This window comes from Parasteatoda tepidariorum, chromosome 2, assembly GCF_982258835.1.
Source record: "Parasteatoda tepidariorum strain Cologne lab strain chromosome 2, Ptep-v5.0, whole genome shotgun sequence".
NCBI lineage: Eukaryota > Metazoa > Arthropoda > Arachnida > Araneae > Theridiidae > Parasteatoda > Parasteatoda tepidariorum.
Window position 1 is genome coordinate 107,377,696 of NC_141756.1, and position 17,860 is coordinate 107,395,555.

Sequence of the window (17,860 nt, forward strand, 5' to 3'; positions counted from 1 at the left end):
GGATAAATTTCGACTCCGGAGCTAGGCACACGACTCACTCCATAACTCCCTTTTATATTAACTTATAATTTTCTAACTTTGCCAGATAATAGAGATATATATACCAAACAATCGTACAATAGAGAATTTTTATACACGAATTAGGGAGCACATAAAGGGCAAAAATAGATTTTGTTAGTTAACCGGAAGGAAGCTCTTTAAGCTGTATATTCGTGGAAGCAACGTGTGAGTCGTGGTGTTTTTTTTAACTCTAAGAGTAAGGAACTTTGTTGACTCTGTGGTCAGGGGTTCGGTCCTGGTCACAGATAAATTTTTAATTTTTTTTTTTTTTTTTACTTTATTTTATTTTTTATAATTTATTTTTCGATATTTCAGCGTGAATGAAGTGTTATATACATAAAAATAATTCTTTTTCTTTGGGAAAAAGGGATTAATAGAAGAAAAACGGTTAAATTTCGACTCCGGAGCAAGGCACACTACTCACTCCATAACTCCTTTTAATATTAACTTATAATTTTAAAACTCTGCCAGAAATTAGAGCTTTATATGCCAAATAATCGTACCAAAGAGAATTTTTATACACTAATTAGGGGGCACATAAAGGGCCAGAATATGTTTTGTTAATTAGCCGGAAGGAAGCTCTTTAAGCTGTATATTCGTGGAAGCAATGTGTGAGTCGTGGTGTGGTTGTTAACGCTAAGAGTAAAGATGTTTGTTGACTCGGCGGTCAGGTGTTCGGTCCTGGTCACAGATAAATTTTTAATTTTTTTTCTATTTACTTTATTTTATTTTTTATAATTTATTTTTCGATATTTCAGCGTGAATAAAGTGTTATATATATAAAAATAATTCTTTTTCTTTGGGAAAAATTGATCAATATCAGAAAAACGGATAAATTTCGACTCCGGAGCTAGGCACACGACTCACTCCATAACTCCCCTTAATATTAACTTATAATTTTCTAGCTCTGCCAGAAATTAGAGCTTTATATGCCAAATAATTGTACCTAAGAGAATTTTTATACACTAATTAGGGGGCACATAAAGGGCCAAAATAGATTTTGTTAAATATCCGGAAGGAAGTTCTTTAAGCTGTATATTCGTGGAAGCAACGTGTGAGTCGTGGTGTGGTTGTTGACGCTAAGGGTAAAGAAGTTTTTTGACTCGGCGGTCAGGTGGTCGGTCCTGGTCACAGATTAATTTTAATTTTTTTTTCTATTTACTTTAATTTATTTTTTAAAATATATTTTTCGATATTTCAGCGTGAATAAAGTGTTATATATATAAAAATAATTATTTTTCTTTGGGGAAAAAGGGATTAATAGCTGAAAAACAGATAAATTTCGACTCCGGAACTACGTACACGACTCACTCAATAACTCCCTTTAATATTAACTTATAATTTTCTAACTCTGCCAGAAATTAGAGCTTAATATACCAAATAATCGTACCAAAGAGAATTTTTATACACTAATTAGGGTTCTCATAAAGGGCCAAAATAGATTTTGTTAATTAACCGGAAGGAAGCTCTTTTAGCTGTATATTCGTGGAAGCAACGTGTGAGTCGTGGTGTGGTTTTTAACTCTAAGAGTAAGGAACTTTGTTGACTCGGTGGTCAGGGGTTCGGTCCTAGTCACAGATAAATTTTAATTTTTTTTTTTTACTTTATTTTATTTTTTATAATTTCTTTTTCGATATTTCAGCGTGAATGAAGTGTTATATACATAAAAATAATTCTTTTTCTTTGGGAAAAAGGGATTAATAGAAGAAAAACGGTTAAATTTCGACTCCGGAGCAAGGCACACTACTCACTCCATAACTCCCTTTAATATTAACTTATAATTTTAAAACTCTGCCAGAAATTAGAGCTTTATATGCCAAATAATCGTACCAAAGAGAATTTTTATACACTAATTAGGGGGCACATAAAGGGCCAGAATATATTTTGTTAATTAACCGGAAGGAAGCTCTATAAGCTGTATATTCGTGGAAGCAACGTGTGAGTCGTGGTGTGGTTGTTAACGCTAAGAGTAAAGAAGTTTGTTGACTCGGCGGTCAGGTGTTCGGTCCTGGTCACTGATTAATTTTTAATTTTTTTTCTATTTACTTTATTTTATTTTTTATAATTTATTTTTCGATATTTCAGCGAGAATAAAGTGTTATATATATAAAAATAATTCTTTTTCTTTGGGAAAAAGGGATTAATAGCAGAAAAACGGATAAATTTCGACTCCTGAGCTAGGCACACGACCCACTCCATTACTCCCTTTAATATTAACTTATAATTTTCAAGCTCTGCCAGAAATTAGAGCTTTATATGCCAAATAATCGTACCAAAGAGAATTTTTAGTGGCACATAAAGGGCCAAAATAGATTTTGTTAATTATCCGGAAGGAAGTTCTTTAAGCTGTATATTCGTTGAAGCAACGTGTGAGTCGTGTTGCGGTTGTTAACGCTAAGGGTAAAGAAGTTTGTTGACTCGGCGGTCAGGTTTTCGATATTTCAGCGTGAATAAAGTGTTATATATATAAAAATAATTCTTTTTCTTTGAGAAAAAGGGATCAATAGCAGAAAAACGGATAAATTTCGACTCCGGAGCTAGGCACACGACTCACTCAATAACTCCCTTTAATATTAACTTATAATTTTCTAGCTCTGCCAGAAATTAGAGCTTTATATGCCAAATAATCGTACCTAAGAGAATTTTTATACACTAATTAGGGGGCACATAAAGGGCCAAAATAGATTTTGTTAATTATCCGGAAGGAAGCTCTTTAAGCTGTATATTCGTGGAAGCAACGTGTGAGTCGTGGTGTGGTTGTTAACGCTAAGGGTAACGAAGTTTGTTGACTCGGCGGTCAGGTGTTCGGTCCTGGTCACAGATTAATTTTAATTTTTTTTTTCTAATTACTTTAATTTATTTTTTAAAATATATTTTTCGATATTCCAGCGTGAATAAAGTGTTATATATGTAAAAATAATTATTTTTCTTTGGGGAAAAAGGGATTAATAGCTGAAAAACAGATAAATTTCGACTCCGGAGCTACGTACACGACTCACTCAATAACTCCCTTTAATATTAACTTATAATTTTCTAACTCTGCCAGAAATTAGAGCTTAACATACCAAATAATCCTACCAAAGAGAATTTTTATACACTAATTAGGGGGCTCATAAAGGGCCAAAATAGATTTTGTTAATTAACCGGAAGGAAGCTCTTTAAGCTGTATATTCGTGGAAGCAACGTGTGAGTCGTGGTGCGGTTGTTAACGCTAAGAGTAAAGAAGTTTGTTGATTCGGCGGTAAGGTGTTCGGTCCTGGTCACTGATTAATTTTTAAGTCTTTTTCTATTTACTTTAATTTATTTTTTAAAATTTATTTTTCGATATTTCAGCGTGAATAAAGTGTTATATATATAAAAATAATTATTTTTCTTTGGGAAAAAGGGATTAATAGCAGAAAAACGGATAAATTTCGACTCCTGAGCTAGTCACACGACTCATTCCATTACTCCCTTTAATATTAACTTATAATTTTCAAACTCTGCCAGAAATTAGAGCTTTTTATACCAAATAATCGTACCAAAGAGAATTTTTATACACTAATTAGGGGGCTCATAAAGGGTCAAAATAGATTTTGTTAATTAACCGGAAGGAAGCTCTTTTAAGCTGTATATTCGTGGAAGCAACGTGTGAGTCGTGGTGTGGTTTTTAACTCTAAGAGTAAGGAACTTTGTTGACTCGGTGGTCAGGGGTTCGGTCCTGGTCACAGATAAATTTTTAAATTTTTTTTTTAGTTTATTTTATTTTTTACAATTTATTTTTCGATATTTCAGTGTGAATGAAGTGTTATATACATAAAAACAATTCTTTTTCTTTGGGAAAAAGGGATTAATAGAAGAAAAACGGTTAAATTTCGACTCCGGAGCTAGGCACACTACTCACTCCATAACTCCCTTTAATATTAACTTATAATTTTCAAACTCTGCCAGAAATTAGAGCTTAATATACCAAATAATCGTACCAAAGAGAATTTTTATACACTAATTAGGGGGCTCATAAAGGGCCAAAATAGATTTTGTTAATTAACCGGAAGGAAGCTCTTTAAGCTGTATATTCGTGGAAGCAACGTGTGAGTCGTGGTGTGGTTGTTAACGCTAAGAGTAAAGAAGTTTGTTGACTCGGCGGTAAGGTGTTCGGTCCTGGACACTGAATAATTTTTAAGTTTTTTTCTAATTACTTTATTTATTTTTTTATAATTTATTTTTCGATATTTCAGCGTGAATAAAGTGTTATATATATAAAAATAATTCTTTTTCTTTGGGAAAAAGTGATTAATATCAGAAAAACGGATAAATTTCGACTCCGGAGCTAGGCACACGACTCACTCCATAACTCCCTTTAATATTAACTTATAATTTTCTAGCTCTGCCAGAAATTAGAGCTTTATATGCCAAATAATCGTACCTAAGAGAATTAAATACATTTGAATTATTTTTAAATTATTTTTACAATATATTCGACAGTTTATCAAGCGTAAGATCTCCTACGAGTAGAATCATGCGTCTTTATTTGTTAAAGTACGCATAATGGAATAATAATGAAAAAAAATAAAAAATAAAATAAAATGGCGGGGTGGGGTTCGAATTTCGAAGTCGTCTAACTCCCTTTAATATCAAGTTATAATTTTCAAACTCGGACCCTAAGTAGGGGTCTATGGTCCGAACATGTTTACAGAAGGAAATTTTTATAGGTGAATTAGGGGGTGCAGGGGGCCCCTCAAAGTTCTATTGCATAGCTGACCGTGAGAGGACGTTTAAAGCGAAATTGTGGCAGGCTTCTCGTGTTCGAGTGGCATGGTAGTCAAGACACCGGACTAGTAGCTGACGGCTGGGGTGAGGGGGCCCAGGTTCGAATCCCAGCTTCAGCAACTTTTCAAAAAAATTTCTTTTATTTTCTTCTTCCGCTTATTTTGCATTATATTATTTTTTAAATGAGTTTTTCTATATTTTGGAGGGTCTTACATATAGAAAATAATTTTTTTAAAATGGGAAAATATCAAATAATGGGTAAAAGCTGAAAAAATCCAGGAAAATTGATTTATTTCCATTGTTTTAAATTATTTTTACAATATATTCGACAGTTTAGCAAGCGTAACATCTCCTACGAGTAGAATCATGCATCTTTCTTTGTTAAAGAACGCATAATGGAATAATAATGAAAAAAAAAATAAAATAAAATGGCGGGGTGGGGTTCGAATTTCGAAGTCGTCTAACCCCCTTTAATATCAAGTTATAATTTTCAACCTCGGACCCTATGTAGGGGTCTATGGTAGGAACATGTTTACTGAAGGAAATTTTTATAGGAGAATTAGGGGGTGCAGGGGGCCCCTCAAAGGTGTATTGCAAACCTGACCGTGAGAGGACTTTTAAAGCGAAATTGTGGCAGGCTTCTCGTGTTCGAGTGGCATGGTATTCAAGACGCCGGACTAGTAGCTGACGGCTGCGGTGAGGGGGCCCAGGTTCGAACCCCAGCTTCAGCAACCATTCAAAAAAATTTGTTTTTTTTTCTTCTTCCGCTTATTTTGCATTATATTATTTTTTAAATGAGTTTTTCTATATTTTAGAGGGTCTTACATATAGAAAATAATTTTTTTAAAATGGGAAAATATCAAATAATAGGTAAAAACTGAAAAAATCCAGGAAAATTTATTTATTTCCATTGTTTTAAATTATTTTTACAATATATTCGACAGTTTATCAAGCGTAATATCTCCTACGAGTAGAATCATGCATCTTTCTTTGTTAAAGAACGCATAATGGAATAATAATGAAAAAAAATAAAAAATAAAATAAAATGGCCGGGTGGGGTTCGAATTTCGAAGTCGTCTAACTCCCTTTAATATCAAGTTATAATTTTCAAACTCGGACCCTAAGTAGGGGTCTATGGTCCGAACATGTTTACTGAAGGAAATTTTTATAGGTGAATTAGGGGGCGCAGGGGGCCCTCAAAGGTCTATTGCATAGCTGACCGTGAGAGGACTTTTAAAGCGAAATTGTGGCAGGCTTCTCGTGTTCGAGTGGCATGGTAGTCAAGACACCGGACTAGTAGCTGACGGCTGGGGTGAGGGGACCCAGGTTCGAATCCCAGCTTCAGCAACTTTTCAAAAAAATTTCTTTTTTTTTTCTTCTTCCGCGTATTTTGTATTATATTATTTTTTAAATGAGTTTTTCTATATTTTGGAAGGTCTTACATATAGAAAATAATTTTTTTAAAATGGGAAAATATCAAATAATGGGTAAAATTTAAAAAAATCCAGGAAAATTGATTTATTTCCATTGTTTTAAATTATTTTTGCAATATATTCGACAGTTTATCAAGCGTAAGATCTCCTACGAGTATAATCATGCATCTTTCTTTGTTAAAGAACGCATAATGGAATAATAATGAAAAAAAAATAAAAAAATAAAATAAAATGGCGGGGTGGGGTTCGAATTTCGAAGTCGTCTAACTCCCTTTAATATCAAGTTATAATTTTCAAACTCGGTCCTTAAGTAGGGGTCTATAGTCCGAACATGTTTACTGAAGGAAATTTTTATAGGTGAATTAGGGGGTGCAGGGGGCCCCTCAAAGGTCTATTGCATAGCTAACCGTGAGAGGACTTTTAAAGCGAAATTGTGGCAGGCTTCTCGTGTTCGTCTGGCATGGTAGTCAAGACACAGGACTAGTAGCTGACGGCTGGGGTGAGAGTACCTAGGTTCGAAACCCAGCTTCAGCAACTTTTCAAAAAAAATTCTTTTTTTTTCTTCTTCCGCTTATTTTGCATTATATTATTTTTTAAATGAGTTTTTCTATATTTTGGCGGATCTTACATATAGAAAATAATTTTTTTAAAATGGGAAAATATCAAATAATGGGTAAAAACTGAAAAAATCCAGGAAAATTGATTTATTTCCATTGTTTTAAATTATTTTTACAATATATTAGACAGTTTATCAAGCGTAAGGTCTCCTACGAGTAGAATCATGCGCCTTTCTTTGTTAAAGAATGCATAATGGAATAATAATGAAAAAAAATGGCGGGGTGGGGTTCGAATTTCGAAGTCGTCTAATTCCCTTTAATATTAAGTTGTAATTTTCAAACTCGGACCCTAAGTAGGGGTCTTTGGTCCAAACATGTTTACTGAAGGAAATTTTTATAGGTGAATTAGGGGATGCAGGGGGCCCCTCAAAGGTCTAATGCATAGCTGACCGTGAGAGGACTTTTAAAGCAAAATTGTGGCAGGCTTCTCGTGTTCGAGTGGCATGGTAGTCAAGACACCGGACTAGTAGCTGACGGCTGGGGAGAGGGGACGCAGGTTCGAATCCCAGCTTCAGCAAATTTTCAAAAAAATTTCTTTTTTTTTCTTCTTCCGCTTATTTTGCATTATATTATTTTTTAAATCAGTTTTTCTATATTTTGGAGGGTCTTACATATAGAAAATAATTTTTTTAAATTGGGAAAATATCAAATAATGGGTAAAAACTGAAAAAGTCCAGGAAAATTGATTTATTTCCATTGTTTTAAATTATTTTTACAATATATTCGACAGTTTATCAAGCGTAAGATCTCCTACGAGTAGAATCATGCGTCTTTCTTTGTTAAAGTACGCATAATGGAATAATAATGAAAAAAAATAAAAAATAAAATTAAATGGCGGGGTGGGGTTCGAATTTCGAAGTCGTCTAACTCCCTTTAATATCAAGTTATAATTTTCAAACTCGGACCCTAAGTAGGGGTCTATGGTCCGAACATTTTTGCTGAAGGAAATTTTTATAGGTGAATTAGGGGGTGCAGGGGGCCCCTCAAAGTTCTATTGCATAGCTGACCGTGAGAGGACTTTTAAAGCGAAATTGTGGCAGGCTTCTCGTGTTCGAGTGGCATGGTAGTCAAGACACCGGAATAGTAGCTGACGGCTGGGGTGAGGGGGCCCGGGTTCGAATCCCAGCTTCAGCAACTTTTCAAAAAAATTTCTTTTTTTTTCCTCTTCCGCTTATTTTGCATTATATTATTCTTTAAATGAGTTTTTCTATATTTTGGAGGGTCTTACATATAGAAAATATTTTTTTTAAAATGGGAAAATATCAAATAATGCGTAAAAACTGAAAAAATCCAGGAAAAAAAATTTATTTCCATTGTTTTAAATTATTTTTACAATATATTCGACAGTTTATCAAGCGTAAGATCTCCTACGAGTAGAATCATGCATCTTTCTTTGTTAAAGAACGCATAATGGAATAATAATGAAAAAAAATGAAAAAATAAAATAAAATGGCGGGGTGGGGTTCGAATTTCGAAGTCGTCTAACTCCCTTTAATATCAAGTTATAATTTTCAAACTCGGACCCTAAGTAGGGGTCTATGGTCCGAACATGTTTACTGAAGGAAATTTTTATAGGTGAATTAGGGGGTACAGGGGGCTCCTCAAAGGTCTACAGCATAGCTGACCGTGAGAGGACTTTTAAAGCGAAATTGTGGCAGGCTTCTCGTGTTCGAGTGGCATGGTAGTCAAGACAACGGACTAGTAGATGACGGCTGGGGTGAGGGGACCCAGGTTCGAATCCCAGCTTCAGCAACTTTTCAAAAAAATTTCTTTTTTTTCTTCTTCCGCTTATTTTGCATTATATTATTTTTTAAATGAGTTTTTCTATATTTTGGAGGGTCTTACATACAGAAAATAATTATTTTTAAATGGGAAACTATCAAATAATGGGTAAAAACTGAAAAAATCCAGGAAAATTGATTTATTTCTATTGTTTTAAATTATTCTTACAATATATTCGACAGTTTATCAAGCGTAAGATCTCCTACGAGTAGAATCATGCATCTTTCTTTGTTAAAGAACGCATAATGGAATAATAATGAAAAAAAAATAAAAAAATAAAATAAAATGGCGGGGTGGGGTTCGAATTTCGAAGTCGTCTAACTCCCTTTAATATCAAGTTATAATTTTCAAACTCGGTCCTTAAGTAGGGGTCTATAGTCCGAACATGTTTACTGAAGGAAATTTTTATAGGTGAATTAGGGGGTGCAGGGGGCCCCTCAAAGGTCTATTGCATAGCTAACCGTGAGAGGACTTTTAAAGCGAAATTGTGGCAGGCTTCTCGTGTTCGTCTGGCATGGTAGTCAAGACACAGGACTAGAAGCTGACGGCTGGGGTGAGAGTACCTAGGTTCGAAACCCAGCTTCAGCAACTTTTCAAAAAAAATTCTTTTTTTTTCTTCTTCCGCTTATTTTGCATTATATTATTTTTTAAATGAGTTTTTCTATATTTTGGCGGATCTTACATATAGAAAATAATTTTTTTAAAATGGGAAAATATCAAATAATGGGTAAAAACTGAAAAAATCCAGGAAAATTGATTTATTTCCATTGTTTTAAATTATTTTTACAATATATTCGACAGTTTATCAAGCGTAAGGTCTCCTACGAGTAGAATCATGCGCCTTTCTTTGTTAAAGAATGCATAATGGAATAATAATGAAAAAAAAATGGCGGGGTGGGGTTCGAATTTCGAAGTCGTCTAATTCCCTTTAATATGAAGTTGTAATTTTCAAACTCGGACCCTAAGTAGGGGTCTTTGGTACAAACATGTTTACTGAAGGAAATTTTTATAGGTGAATTAGGGGATGCAGGGGGCCCCTCAAAGGTCTAATGCATAGCTGACCGTGAGAGGACTTTTAAAGCAAAATTGTGGCAGGCTTCTCGTGTTCGAGTGGCATGGTAGTCAAGACACCGGACTAGTAGCTGACGGCTGGGGAGAGGGGACGCAGGTTCGAATCCCAGCTTCAGCAAATTTTCAAAAAAATTTCTTTTTTTTTCTTCTTCCGCTTATTTTGCATTATATTATTTTTTAAATCAGTTTTTCTATATTTTGGAGGGTCTTACATATAGAAAATAATTTTTTTAAATTGGGAAAATATCAAATAATGGGTAAAAACTGAAAAAGTCCAGGAAAATTGATTTATTTCCATTGTTTTAAATTATTTTTACAATATATTCGACAGTTTATCAAGCGTAAGATCTCCTACGAGTAGAATCATGCGTCTTTCTTTGTTAAAGTACGCATAATGGAATAATAATGAAAAAAAATAAAAAATAAAATTAAATGGCGGGGTGGGGTTCGAATTTCGAAGTCGTCTAACTCCCTTTAATATCAAGTTATAATTTTCAAACTCGGACCCTAAGTAGGGGTCTATGGTCCGAACATTTTTGCTGAAGGAAATTTTTATAGGTGAATTAGGGGGTGCAGGGGGCCCCTCAAAGTTCTATTGCATAGCTGACCGTGAGAGGACTTTTAAAGCGAAATTGTGGCAGGCTTCTCGTGTTCGAGTGGCATGGTAGTCAAGACACCGGAATAGTAGCTGACGGCTGGGGTGAGGGGGCCCGGGTTCGAATCCCAGCTTCAGCAACTTTTCAAAAAAATTTCTTTTTTTTTCCTCTTCCGCTTATTTTGCATTATATTATTCTTTAAATGAGTTTTTCTATATTTTGGAGGGTCTTACATATAGAAAATATTTTTTTTAAAATGGGAAAATATCAAATAATGCGTAAAAACTGAAAAAATCCAGGAAAAAAAATTTATTTCCATTGTTTTAAATTATTTTTACAATATATTCGACAGTTTATCAAGCGTAAGATCTCCTACGAGTAGAATCATGCATCTTTCTTTGTTAAAGAACGCATAATGGAATAATAATGAAAAAAAATGAAAAAATAAAATAAAATGGCGGGGTGGGGTTCGAATTTCGAAGTCGTCTAACTCCCTTTAATATCAAGTTATAATTTTCAAACTCGGACCCTAAGTAGGGGTCTATGGTCCGAACATGTTTACTGAAGTAAATTTTTATAGGTGAATTAGGGGGTACAGGGGGCTCCTCAAAGGTCTACAGCATAGCTGACCGTGAGAGGACTTTTAAAGCGAAATTGTGGCAGGCTTCTCGTGTTCGAGTGGCATGGTAGTCAAGACAACGGACTAGTAGATGACGGCTGGGGTGAGGGGACCCAGGTTCGAATCCCAGCTTCAGCAACTTTTCAAAAAAATTTCTTTTTTTTCTTCTTCCGCTTATTTTGCATTATATTATTTTTTAAATGAGTTTTTCTATATTTTGGAGGGTCTTACATACAGAAAATAATTATTTTTAAATGGGAAACTATCAAATAATGGGTAAAAACTGAAAAAATCCAGGAAAATTGATTTATTTCTATTGTTTTAAATTATTCTTACAATATATTCGACAGTTTATCAAGCGTAAGATCTCCTACGAGTAGAATCATGCATCTTTCTTTGTTAAATAACGCATAATGGAATAATAATGAAAAAAAAAATAAAAAAAAAAATAAAATGGCGGGGTGGGGTTCGAATTTCGAAGTCGTCTAACTCCCTTTAATATCAAGTTATAATTTTCAAACTCGGACCCTAAGTAGGGGTCTATGGTCCGAACATATTTACTGAAGGAAATTTTTAAAGGTGAATTAGGGGGTGCAGGGGGCCCCTCAAAGGTCTATTGCATAGCTGACCGTGAGAGGACTTTTAAAGCGAAATTGTGGCAGGCTTCTCGTGTTCGAGTGGCATGGTAGTCAAGACACCGGACTAGTAGCTGACGGCTGGGGTGAGGGGGCCCGGGTTCAAATCACAGCTTCAGCAACTTTTCAAAAAAATTTCTTTTTTTTTCTTCTTCCGCTTATTTTGCATTATAATATTTTTTAAATGAGTTTTTCTATATTTTGGAGGGTCTTACATATAGAAAATAATTTTTTTAAATTGGGAAAATATCAAATAATGGGTAAAAACTGAAAAAGTCCAGGAAAATTGATTTATTTCCATTGTTTTAAATTATTTTTATAATATATTCGACAGTTTATCAAGCGTAAGATCTCCTACGAGTAGAATCATGCGTCTTTCTTTGTTAAAGTACGCATAATGGAATAATAATGAAAAAAAATAAAAAATAAAATTAAATGGCGGGGTGGGGTTCGAATTTCGAAGTCGTCTAACTCCCTTTAATATCAAGTTATAATTTTCAAACTCGGACCCTAAGTAGGGGTCTATGGTCCGAACATGTTTGCTGAAGGAAATTTTTATAGGTGAATTAGGGGGTGCAGGGGGCCCCTCAAAGTTCTATTGCATAGCTGACCGTGAGAGGACTTTTAAAGCGAAATTGTGGCAGGCTTCTCGTGTTCGAGTGGCATGGTATTCAAGACGCCGGACTAGTAGCTGACGGCTGCGGTGAGGGGGCCCAGGTTCGAACCCCAGCTTCAGCAACCATTCAAAAAAATTTGTTTTTTTTTCTTCTTCCGCTTATTTTGCATTATATTATTTTTTAAATGAGTTTTTCTATATTTTAGAGGGTCTTACATATAGAAAATAATTTTTTTAAAATGGGAAAATATCAAATAATAGGTAAAAACTGAAAAAATCCAGGAAAATTTATTTATTTCCATTGTTTTAAATTATTTTTACAATATATTCGACAGTTTATCAAGCGTAATATCTCCTACGAGTAGAATCATGCATCTTTCTTTGTTAAAGAACGCATAATGGAATAATAATGAAAAAAAATAAAAAATAAAATAAAATGGCCGGGTGGGGTTCGAATTTCGAAGTCGTCTAACTCCCTTTAATATCAAGTTATAATTTTCAAACTCGGACCCTAAGTAGGGGTCTATGGTCCGAACATGTTTACTGAAGGAAATTTTTATAGGTGAATTAGGGGGTGCAGGGGGCCCTCAAAGGTCTATTGCATAGCTGACCGTGAGAGGACTTTTAAAGCGAAATTGTGGCAGGCTTCTCGTGTTCGAGTGGCATGGTAGTCAAGACACCGGACTAGTAGCTGACGGCTGGGGTGAGGGGACCCAGGTTCGAATCCCAGCTTCAGCAACTTTTCAAAAAAATTTCTTTTTTTTTCTTCTTCCGCGTATTTTGTATTATATTATTTTTTAAATGAGTTTTTCTATATTTTGGAAGGTCTTACATATAGAAAATAATTTTTTTAAAATGGGAAAATATCAAATAATGGGTAAAATTTAAAAAAATCCAGGAAAATTGATTTATTTCCATTGTTTTAAATTATTTTTGCAATATATTCGACAGTTTATCAAGCGTAAGATCTCCTACGAGTATAATCATGCATCTTTCTTTGTTAAAGAACGCATAATGGAATAATAATGAAAAAAAAATAAAAAAATAAAATAAAATGGCGGGGTGGGGTTCGAATTTCGAAGTCGTCTAACTCCCTTTAATATCAAGTTATAATTTTCAAACTCGGTCCTTAAGTAGGGGTCTATAGTCCGAACATGTTTACTGAAGGAAATTTTTATAGGTGAATTAGGGGGTGCAGGGGGCCCCTCAAAGGTCTATTGCATAGCTAACCGTGAGAGGACTTTTAAAGCGAAATTGTGGCAGGCTTCTCGTGTTCGTCTGGCATGGTAGTCAAGACACAGGACTAGTAGCTGACGGCTGGGGTGAGAGTACCTAGGTTCGAAACCCAGCTTCAGCAACTTTTCAAAAAAAATTCTTTTTTTTTCTTCTTCCGCTTATTTTGCATTATATTATTTTTTAAATGAGTTTTTCTATATTTTGGCGGATCTTACATATAGAAAATAATTTTTTTAAAATGGGAAAATATCAAATAATGGGTAAAAACTGAAAAAATCCAGGAAAATTGATTTATTTCCATTGTTTTAAATTATTTTTACAATATATTAGACAGTTTATCAAGCGTAAGGTCTCCTACGAGTAGAATCATGCGCCTTTCTTTGTTAAAGAATGCATAATGGAATAATAATGAAAAAAAATGGCGGGGTGGGGTTCGAATTTCGAAGTCGTCTAATTCCCTTTAATATGAAGTTGTAATTTTCAAACTCGGACCCTAAGTAGGGGTCTTTGGTCCAAACATGTTTACTGAAGGAAATTTTTATAGGTGAATTAGGGGATGCAGGGGGCCCCTCAAAGGTCTAATGCATAGCTGACCGTGAGAGGACTTTTAAAGCAAAATTGTGGCAGGCTTCTCGTGTTCGAGTGGCATGGTAGTCAAGACACCGGACTAGTAGCTGACGGCTGGGGAGAGGGGACGCAGGTTCGAATCCCAGCTTCAGCAAATTTTCAAAAAAATTTCTTTTTTTTTCTTCTTCCGCTTATTTTGCATTATATTATTTTTTAAATCAGTTTTTCTATATTTTGGAGGGTCTTACATATAGAAAATAATTTTTTTAAATTGGGAAAATATCAAATAATGGGTAAAAACTGAAAAAGTCCAGGAAAATTGATTTATTTCCATTGTTTTAAATTATTTTTACAATATATTCGACAGTTTATCAAGCGTAAGATCTCCTACGAGTAGAATCATGCGTCTTTCTTTGTTAAAGTACGCATAATGGAATAATAATGAAAAAAAATAAAAAATAAAATTAAATGGCGGGGTGGGGTTCGAATTTCGAAGTCGTCTAACTCCCTTTAATATCAAGTTATAATTTTCAAACTCGGACCCTAAGTAGGGGTCTATGGTCCGAACATGTTTACTGAAGGAAATTTTTATAGGTGAATTAGGGGGTACAGGGGGCTCCTCAAAGGTCTACAGCATAGCTGACCGTGAGAGGACTTTTAAAGCGAAATTGTGGCAGGCTTCTCGTGTTCGAGTGGCATGGTAGTCAAGACAACGGACTAGTAGATGACGGCTGGGGTGAGGGGACCCAGGTTCGAATCCCAGCTTCAGCAACTTTTCAAAAAAATTTCTTTTTTTTCTTCTTCCGCTTATTTTGCATTATATTATTTTTTAAATGAGTTTTTCTATATTTTGGAGGGTCTTACATACAGAAAATAATTATTTTTAAATGGGAAACTATCAAATAATGGGTAAAAACTGAAAAAATCCAGGAAAATTGATTTATTTCTATTGTTTTAAATTATTCTTACAATATATTCGACAGTTTATCAAGCGTAAGATCTCCTACGAGTAGAATCATGCATCTTTCTTTGTTAAAGAACGCATAATGGAATAATAATGAAAAAAAAATAAAAAAATAAAATAAAATGGCGGGGTGGGGTTCGAATTTCGAAGTCGTCTAACTCCCTTTAATATCAAGTTATAATTTTCAAACTCGGTCCTTAAGTAGGGGTCTATAGTCCGAACATGTTTACTGAAGGAAATTTTTATAGGTGAATTAGGGGGTGCAGGGGGCCCCTCAAAGGTCTATTGCATAGCTAACCGTGAGAGGACTTTTAAAGCGAAATTGTGGCAGGCTTCTCGTGTTCGTCTGGCATGGTAGTCAAGACACAGGACTAGTAGCTGACGGCTGGAGTGAGAGTACCTAGGTTCGAAACCCAGCTTCAGCAACTTTTCAAAAAAAATTCTTTTTTTTTTCTTCTTCCGCTTATTTTGCATTATATTATTTTTTAAATGAGTTTTTCTATATTTTGGCGGATCTTACATATAGAAAATAATTTTTTTAAAATGGGAAAATATCAAATAATGGGTAAAAACTGAAAAAATCCAGGAAAATTGATTTATTTCCATTGTTTTAAATTATTTTTACAATATATTCGACAGTTTATCAAGCGTAAGGTCTCCTACGAGTAGAATCATGCGCCTTTCTTTGTTAAAGAATGCATAATGGAATAATAATGAAAAAAAATGGCGGGGTGGGGTTCGAATTTCGAAGTCGTCTAATTCCCTTTAATATGAAGTTGTAATTTTCAAACTCGGACCCTAAGTAGGGGTCTTTGGTACAAACATGTTTACTGAAGGAAATTTTTATAGGTGAATTAGGGGATGCAGGGGGCCCCTCAAAGGTCTAATGCATAGCTGACCGTGAGAGGACTTTTAAAGCGAAATTGTGGCAGGCTTCTCGTGTTCGAGTGGCATGGTAGTCAAGACACCGGACTAGTAGCTGACGGCTGGGGTGAGGGGGCCCGGGTTCAAATCACAGCTTCAGCAACTTTTCAAAAAAATTTCTTTTTTTTTCTTCTTCCGCTTATTTTGCATTATAATATTTTTTAAATGAGTTTTTCTATATTTTGGAGGGTCTTACATATAGAAAATAATTTTTTTAAATTGGGAAAATATCAAATAATGGGTAAAAACTGAAAAAGTCCAGGAAAATTGATTTATTTCCATTGTTTTAAATTATTTTTACAATATATTCGACAGTTTATCAAGCGTAAGATCTCCTACGAGTAGAATCATGCGTCTTTCTTTGTTAAAGTACGCATAATGGAATAATAATGAAAAAAAATAAAAAATAAAATTAAATGGCGGGGTGGGGTTCGAATTTCGAAGTCGTCTAACTCCCTTTAATATCAAGTTATAATTTTCAAACTCGGACCCTAAGTAGGGGTCTATGGTCCGAACATGTTTGCTGAAGGAAATTTTTATAGGTGAATTAGGGGGTGCAGGGGGCCCCTCAAAGTTCTATTGCATAGCTGACCGTGAGAGGACTTTTAAAGCGAAATTGTGGCAGGCTTCTCGTGTTCGAGTGGCATGGTAGTCAAGACACCGGAATAGTAGCTGACGGCTGGGGTGAGGGGGCCCGGGTTCGAATCCCAGCTTCAGCAACTTTTCAAAAAAATTTTTTTTTTTCCTCTTCCGCTTATTTTGCATTATATTATTTTTTAAATGAGTTTTTCTATATTTTGGAGGGTCTTACATATAGAAAATATTTTTTTTAAAATGGGAAAATATCAAATAATGCGTAAAAACTGAAAAAATCCAGGAAAAAAAATTTATTTCCATTGTTTTAAATTATTTTTACAATATATTCGACAGTTTATCAAGCGTAAGATCTCCTACGAGTAGAATCATGCATCTTTCTTTGTTAAAGAACGCATAATGGAATAATAATGAAAAAAAATGAAAAAATAAAATAAAATGGCGGGGTGGGGTTCGAATTTCGAAGTCGTCTAACTCCCTTTAATATCAAGTTATAATTTTCAAACTCGGACCCTAAGTAGGGGTCTATGGTCCGAACATGTTTACTGAAGTAAATTTTTATAGGTGAATTAGGGGGTACAGGGGGCTCCTCAAAGGTCTACAGCATAGCTGACCGTGAGAGGACTTTTAAAGCGAAATTGTGGCAGGCTTCTCGTGTTCGAGTGGCATGGTAGTCAAGACAACGGACTAGTAGATGACGGCTGGGGTGAGGGGACCCAGGTTCGAATCCCAGCTTCAGCAACTTTTAGAAAAAATTTCTTTTTTTTCTTCTTCCGCTTATTTTGCATTATATTATTTTTTAAATGAGTTTTTCTATATTTTGGAGGGTCTTACATACAGAAAATAATTATTTTTAAATGGGAAACTATCAAATAATGGGTAAAAACTGAAAAAATCCAGGAAAATTGATTTATTTCCATTGTTTTAAATTATTCTTACAATATATTCGACAGTTTATCAAGCGTAAGATCTCCTACGAGTAGAATCATGCATCTTTCTTTGTTAAAGAACGCATAATGGAATAATAATGAAAAAAATGAAAAAATAAAATAAAATAGCGGGGTGGGGTTCGAATTTCGAAGTCGTCTAACTCCCTTTAATATCAAGTTATAATTTTCAAACTCGGACCCTAAGTAGGGGTCTATGGTCCGAACATATTTACTGAAGGAAATTTTTAAAGGTGAATTAGGGGGTGCAGGGGGCCCCTCAAAGGTCTATTGCATAGCTGACCGTGAGAGGACTTTTAAAGCGAAATTGTGGCAGGCTTCTCGTGTTCGAGTGGCATGGTAGTCAAGACACCGGACTAGTAGCTGACGGCTGGGGTGAGGGGGCCCGGGTTCAAATCACAGCTTCAGCAACTTTTCAAAAAAATTTCTTTTTTTTTCTTCTTCCGCTTA